Genomic DNA, 7,830 nt, shown 5'->3' with positions numbered 1-7,830 from the left:
TAGCCTATTATTCTCAAATAACATAAAATTCATAATCTCATCTTCATTCATTGATCTTCGTCCCGTAGCAATAAGTAATCGACTTCATTCGTCTTCGTCACTTAGCAACAACTCTTAATAATTGTTCTTTTTCCCTTTCGTTTAGCGAAATCAATGTCCAATCCAAGTAGAGATTGGATCACCGAGAACAATCGGTTGTCCTTGCAGTATAAAATCGGAGTTAATGAATTTATCCGCGCTGCAAGAAGATTTCCGAACGATAATTACGAACATCGATGTCCATGCAAGCCTTGCAACAATGTGAGATGGCACGACATTGGAGTTGTAAGGCATCATCTGCTAAACAAAGGGTTTACCCCGGGCTACACAGAATGGTATCATCATGGCGAGGTCGTGCGTTCCGTCGGTCATCTTGAAGAAGTCCTCATCGGAGAAACAGCCCAGAGAGGAGTAGGAGGAATACATGCTGCTGCGGAGGATATAAGAGATCACGAGGATTTCGATGGTGTTACGGAGCCGGCTCCGAGCGATGTGCGTGCGGAGGAGCAAGTGGAAGACTTGTTCGCTGAGTTGGAAGCGGAATTGTACCCTGGATGCAAGGAGTTTTCGTCGTTGTCATTCTTGGTTCAGTTGATGCACCTTAAAGTCACGAACCATTGGACGAACAAGTCGTTCACAGATCTGCTGCAGCTTTTGAGGAAGTCTCATCCAGTCGGTAATCGAATACCGGAGAAGCATTACGAGGCAAAAGCGAAGCTGAAACGTTTTGGCATGGGATACGAGATGATCGACGCGTGCATTAATGACTGTGTCCTATTCCGAAAACATCTCGCGAACGTCGACGTGTGCCCGATATGTAACGAGAGTAGATGGAAGCCAACTGGTAAGAAGATACCGCAGAAGATATTGCAATATTTTCCCTTGAAAGATCGATTGAAGCGACTGTACGCATCTCGACACACGGCGCTTCATATGCAGTGGCACGAAAGAGATCGCGTCAGGGAAGCTGGCGTTCTACGACATCCTGCTGATGGTACAGCGTGGAAGAATTTGGACGAGAGATACCCAGGTTTTGCTGCACAGCCTCGGAACGTGCGGCTTGGGCTAGCTGCGGATGGATTCAACCCATTTGGGGATATGAACCTATCATACAGCATGTGGCCTGTAGTATTTACGGCATACAACTTGCCGCCTTGGTTGTGCATGAAGAAAGAGTACCTGATGCTCACGCTTCTGATCCCGGGGCCCCATTCACCAGGAAAAGATATGGACGTTTTTTGCAGCCTGTGGTTGAAGAGCTGAAAGAACTGTGGGAGAATGGAGTCCGCGTTCGTGATGGAGCCAGAGATGAAGTGTTTCGGTTGCGTGTCGCGTTACTTTGGACGATAAACGATTTTCTGGCTAGATCGTATTTATCGGGATGGAGCGGCCAGGGGTATCTCGCTTGCCCTACGTGCAACTTTGATACGCCGTCCCTAAAAGTCAGAAACAGGATCGTCTACTACGACCATCGTCGGTTCTTAAAAAGGCGTCACCGATTGAGGAAAAGCAACGATCACTATAAAGAGAAGCACGAGAAACGAAATAAACCCGAGAAGTTGACTTCACAAGACATACTCGCTCAGTTGGCTGGTGTTTCTTGCACGACTACTGGCAAACACACTGCCTCTGTAGGCAAAAAACGAAAGCGAGCTGAGTGCGAACTGAATTGGACCAAGAAAAGCATCTTTTACGAGTTGTCGTACTGGTCTGAGTCGCAGTTGAAACACAACATGGACGTGATGCACGTAGAGAAGAACGTGTGTGAGAATCTTCTCGGGACGATGCTCAGCTTGGAAAAGAAGAACTATGACACCGAGAAGGCGAGGCTTGACTTGATGGACTTGGGCATCAAGACCGCTTTGCACTTGGAACCAAATGGGGGTGGGTATTACAAACCGCGAGCGTCGTACGTTTTGACCCTTGAGCAGAGACAGGGATTTACAGAGTACTTAAAATCTGTCAAATTTCCCGATGGTCTCGCTGGGAATTTAAAAAAAAAAATGTGACAACTGATGGGAAGCTCACAGGTTTGAAGTCGCATGATTGTCACGTGATCTTGCAAAGATTGTTGGCTGTTGGTATTCGTCCTTTTGTGCCACAACCAATACATGATACGATCACTGAGCTTTGCAACTTTTTCAAGTTGATAAGTTCGAGAACATTAAGAGCCGAAGATCTTGAAAGAGCGCAAGAGTCTATCGTCGAGATCTTATGTAAGCTTGAGATGATATTTCCACCTGCTTTTTTCACGATCATGGTTCACGTGGCGATCCATCTACCAGAGGAAGCGTTGCACGGCGGCCCGGTGCATATGCGGTGGATGTACCCTTTTGAGAGATACCTTGGGACGTAAAAACATTTTGTCAAATATAGAGCTAGACCAGAAGGCTCTATTGCAGAAGCTTATGTTAGAGAAGAAGCTCTAACGTTCATTGCAAGGTATATTGAAGATAAGAAAGTAGTTGAAGAAGTTCGAGTGCGAGAGCTCTCCGTTTTTCGATCCGAGATGTGTGCCTTATGGGATGATGAACGCGATAGTATTAGACGATGAGCAAAGAGAAAAAGCGGAGTGGTACATCTATACCAACTGTCCTGAAGTGGATCCGTATTTGGTGTAAGGAATCGATCCACTTGCTTCTCTAACTTATTTCATTGTTGTATTTTCTTTAAGCAATGTTTTAAACATGCAACAGCGAGCATTTGGATTTCCTGAACGAATCTGGAGTTCGCGATATTGAAGCGGAGCATAGAAAGGGATTCAAAGATTGGTTTGCGAACAAGGTAATAACACAATAACCCAGTTTTTTATAAACACACAAGTGCTAACCAATACTTTGTTTCGTAATAACCAGATTTTTGAAATGAAAGCTAGTGGCTCTGACGTGTCTGACGAGATCTACTCGCTTTCTATCGGTTCCCTTCAAGTCGCTTATCAATATCCATGCTGCTTTGTTAACGGCGTGAAGTTCATTACTCATCGTCGCGATAATCAACGAGTCACTCAAAATAGCGGTGTATGTGTGCCTGTGGATGATTTCACTTACTACGGTCGTATGGAAGACATCATAGTGCTGAATTATAGGTACGACTGTCGTGTTGTATTATTCAAATGTATATGGTACGGTGACAAGCACGATTCTCGGCGACTAGTTCACAACGATAAGACTACTGGAGAAACGAGTGCTTTTACCGCGAAACAGTGGTTTACAGAGGAGCCGTACATACTCGCAATTCAAGCGAAACAAGTCTTTTACATCAAAGATCTTGTTTTAGGTGGTAACTGGGAAATCGTTCAGGAATGCAATCATCGAGGGATTTGGGACGTTCCCGAAGTCGACCCCACCACCTCAGCCTCGATTCTGTTGACAATAGAATTGTCAAACATCGATCGTCTGAATCATCGACATGAAATCGAAGATGCTGAGCTAGTAAATATCGTTGACGATGGTGAGGAAGACAATGATGATCATGAGGAATGCATCGTTTTTGAGGGAGAAGATGTTGATGTTGATGTTGATGTTGATATAGGTAGTGATGACGATGAATGAGAACTATCTATGTAACCACGGTTTTCCTCCACCATATGTGAGGTTTTATAATAAAATATATTCGTGGTGTCACCCACCTTTTTGTATGATGTTGTTTCCTTTTGTTTTGTGATGTATGTTCACAAATGTTGTTTTATTTTATACGATGTCAATTTACAAATGTTGTTTTCATTTTATAGGATGTCGACCGCTTCAGGTTCTGGTGGAGATTCGCCACAGAGACCGGATTCTCAAGGTCCGCCACAGGAACCTGATTCCCAAGGTCCTAAGAAATCAAGGGGACCAACAACCGGCTCGACGTCGGCGCGAGCAACACAGGGTGTACCGGGTGTGAAGGTGGTCAAGTGGGACCCAATAAACCAAACATTCTATCAAGAGATAAGGAAAGAAAATAAAAAGGTTGGACTATTTAACAACCGCCTCGGTGCTTTGGTGAAAGCACATATCCCGCCTACGACTCTTGATTGGAGTGAAGTGACGCCCCAGATGTTGGCTGCTATTTTGAGCGCACTTCATTCCGAGTTCAGATTTGTGTACACGGATCTTGACACCGGCGAGGATCTGCCTGCGGATTGCTATCAGAATACGATTGATCAGGCTATCATTCGGAATGCCAAGATCAGGCGACGCAACCAGAAGTCCAAGCTATCAGAGAAGTTCAGGTTGGAGTTTTGTGGGAGCCTAGAAAACGCTAAGGCGGAAACACCACTGGGATATAAGAAAGAGGATTGGGAGGCGGTGGTAGACGAGTTCGCAACTGACGATTGGAAGGTACGTAATGTATGATTGTAATAAATCATAATATCTTTATCAAATTGAATCATGACAAAATTAATTATTTGCAGAAAAAGTCTAATCGCAACAAGGAGAATTCGAAGAAGAAGAAGACGAGGTCGACTCAAGGATCTCTTTCTTTCTTGGCTCATCGTCATTTGAACGTAAGTTATTCTAATTTTTAAGTACTTAATTTGAAATAAATTCAGTACTTATATTTTCATAACAATTGCAGAGTAAGGATGATGGGACTTTGGGCTCCGCGTTAACGACGTGGGAGCAAAAACACCATAATAGAAAAGGTGAATGGACGACAGATTGGGCGAGACGAGCACATGTAAGTCATATGTGATAATTAAGTGTACGTTACTTACATAATAATTAATTTTTAATAATTTTTTTATGTGTAAAGGCGCGGATAGTTACTCTACTGGCGGATCTTCAGCGACAAGCAGAAGAGCAAGGCGTAGTCTTTGACCAGGACGCCGCAGAGGAGTACGCGATGCTAGAAATTCTCGGGAACCGTCAAGATTGGTACGTTGGAATAGGTCCAACGGTCCCGAGAACATCTTGGGCTATTGCTCAGGCTCAGGACGAAAGCTCGTCGTCAGGCTCAGGCTCGTCGCGGCGTCGCGTTCCAGATCCAGTGGTTGGCGAGCTCCAAGCTCAGGTGGCGGCACAACAACTCGCTATGGATGAGATGAGGCGAGCCAACCAACAGCAGATGGAGGAGATGCAGCGACAAATGTTCGCGTTCACGCAGCAGTTTTCGCCCTTGCCTCAGATGTCGTCCGGCACGATGCCACAGATGCCTCAGATGTCGCCCGGCATGATGCCACAGATGCCTCAGACGACGCCGTCGCCTCAGATGCACCCTATGCATCAGACAACGCTGCCATCAGTTTCAATGGCAGATGCTCAAACGACGCCGCCAGCTTCAGCAGATTACCAGCGAGAGCGTACGAGCGGCAGTGAGCGTACGAGCGGCAGTGGACGAGGAGGTAGCAGCAGTTCTGGAGGAAGATTTGGCGGAAGAGGGAGTAAAATGTTCAAGGATTGGTTTACAAACCGAGGAAAAGGAAAGGGAAAATAATGAACATTTATTTTAATTATTTGTCGTACATTATAATAATTATTGTAATCGAACAACAAATGGTTAGTTTTTATTATTATTATAAATATTAATCAATGAATTTTCTAATTAATAAACTATTTAGTTATTTGATTACAATTATAGAATTCATATGAATAAAAAATAAAATAAAAATCTTAAAAAAACTATCGGGTGCGACTAGTCGCACCCATAAATTTGGCGCGAAGGCCATTGGGTGCGGCTAGTCGCACCCAATGACTTGGCGCGAAGGCCATTGGGTGCGACCAGTCGCACCCAAAGACTTGGTGCGAAGGCCATTGGGTGCGACCAGTCGCACCCAAAGACTTGGCGCGAAGGCCATTGGGTGCGACTAGTCGCACCTAATGGCCTTCCCGCGGACTTTTTCGCACATCTTTTCTGACTTATGGGTGCGAATATAGGTGCGAAAATCCGCACCTAAAAGTCGCACCTAAAAGTCATGACCATCGGGTGCGACTAGTCGCACCCATGACCTTTAGGTGCGAACTTTCGGGTGCGACTTTGTCGCACCTAAAGGTATCAATGGGTGCGACTTTCAACCTTTAGGTGCGAAAAAAGTCGCACCCAATGCTGTTTTTTGTACTAGTGCATGGCAAAGCAATTAATTAAACAAGAATGACAAAGCATATATGGTTTTGATTCCGATTGATCGTATCCTAATTGATTGTTATAAATCTAACTTGATGAACTCAATCACATTAGTTCATGAATTCTTGTTGAGTACATTCTATGTCTTAAGTGAAAAATAAATCAATTCCAAAGATTATTTCTTTTTCCATAGTTGTCAAAAAATAATTTAATGATTAAGGCCCAATACAATTGGCCTTTGAAAAAAAAATTGATGTCATTGATCATTTATTTTTCATGTTTTACATAAAATTTATTAGGGCCCAGCCCATATAATTAATTTAAATAAAACATCAAAAAATTATTTTTTTTTTATAAAAATCGGTTTGGGCCTCTTGGGCCCAACCGGGCTAACGGGCTTTGACCCGGTCGAATCCTTGAGCTCAGTTGCCAAGTTAAGGCTCAATAAATTAGCTCGGATCAAGAGCCAAGGGGGCAAAAAAATCCGAGACTCCTATCTAAGGGGTAGGCGGAATTTTGTGACAAGGATGTCACAAAATTTGTCTTCTTCGTCAAAGGTGGATCTCTTGAACTCCGATGGGGCTGTGCTTCGGATGTCATCTCATCTCGCAGTGGGTAGTCAGTCCTCCGAATTTCACGACGATCGGATTACAGCAAGTATTTTAAATAAAATTACAAAAATCCTATACCCTTTGGATTTTGGGTTTAACAACAATTCTAGAAAAGCGAGAATAAAAAATCTACGATCAACCACGAATTACAATTCACATATCATATCATACTGAATTAAATGAATAAAATATCATAATATAAATTCATAAAAACCATATTAAAATTAATTAGTAGAACAAATCGATTAATTAAGTAATCAACTAGCTCTGATACCACTTATTGGTGATTAATGCACCTTAAATAACCAATTAAATGTGGAAAAGAATAATTACGCTAACAAGAGCTCATTATTAACATGGTTATTAAACAAGATCTAGATTAATTAATTAATTAATCATAAGAAACTTCATCAGGCAACCATATCATATAAAAGACGAGTTTAAGAAAACTTACAGTTTTAGGCTCACGAACTAAAAGCTTTCACAATCCGTCTTCGTCTTGAACGTACTAGCCTCCACACGATCAGATCTAGAACTCATCCTCCTTTATGGACTCGATGTGATGACACCAAAGTCTTCCAAAATGTAATCTCCGAGGAAGATAAGACAAAAGAGTGGGCTTCGTTATATCTCACTAGATTTGGAAACGGAGTGTTTCCGATCTTTCTCTCTTATTTTTAAGAATGGAATTGAAGCAATTCCGAGGGGAAGAAGATGAGGAAGAGTCGGCCAACTCAAGGAGAGAGAGAGAGGCCACAAAATTCCTTGGCAAATTAGATTAAATTTTGCTTCACATCAGCCCTCTATTTATAGCAGTTTAAAAGGTATCTTTATAGAAAATTTCAGAGTATTCTAAAAGATATTATTTCTTTTTATTGTGTTCACACTAGTGGATTAAATCTCAGCCATTGGATCTCAACAAGTGAATCCTATTTTTTCTCTCATCCGTCAGATCAACATCTGGGATTTTATTTTATACAACAATATAAAATATTTTGTTGTTGAGAAAATCTAGGAAAATATATTCTCCTAGATTTTCTCCTAAATATTCTCATAATATTTAGCCTAAATATTTAGAGAGAATATAGAAAAATATATCTCCTATTTATTCTCCTATTTTTTAGGAAGAGAAAAA

General features: G+C 42.2%; 1 long non-coding RNA gene across 1 annotated transcript; it reads left to right on the top strand.

The window, feature by feature from the left end:
• Positions 1–4,101: 4,101 nt before the first annotated feature.
• Positions 4,102–4,853, top strand: LOC149390723 (uncharacterized). Its single transcript, XR_016300036.1, has 4 exons — positions 4,102–4,361; positions 4,436–4,528; positions 4,600–4,701; positions 4,777–4,853. It is a non-coding gene; the product is annotated as an uncharacterized LOC149390723 (long non-coding RNA).
• Positions 4,854–7,830: the final 2,977 nt, after the last annotated feature.

The sequence above is a fragment of the Urtica dioica genome, chromosome 7 (genome assembly GCF_054948205.1).
Source record: "Urtica dioica subsp. dioica isolate 48M chromosome 7, U.dioica_male_clone48M_v1_H2, whole genome shotgun sequence".
NCBI lineage: Eukaryota > Viridiplantae > Streptophyta > Magnoliopsida > Rosales > Urticaceae > Urtica > Urtica dioica.
The sequence above is the reverse complement of the archived record's forward strand: the minus strand, read 5'-3'. Positions and strand labels throughout refer to the sequence as shown.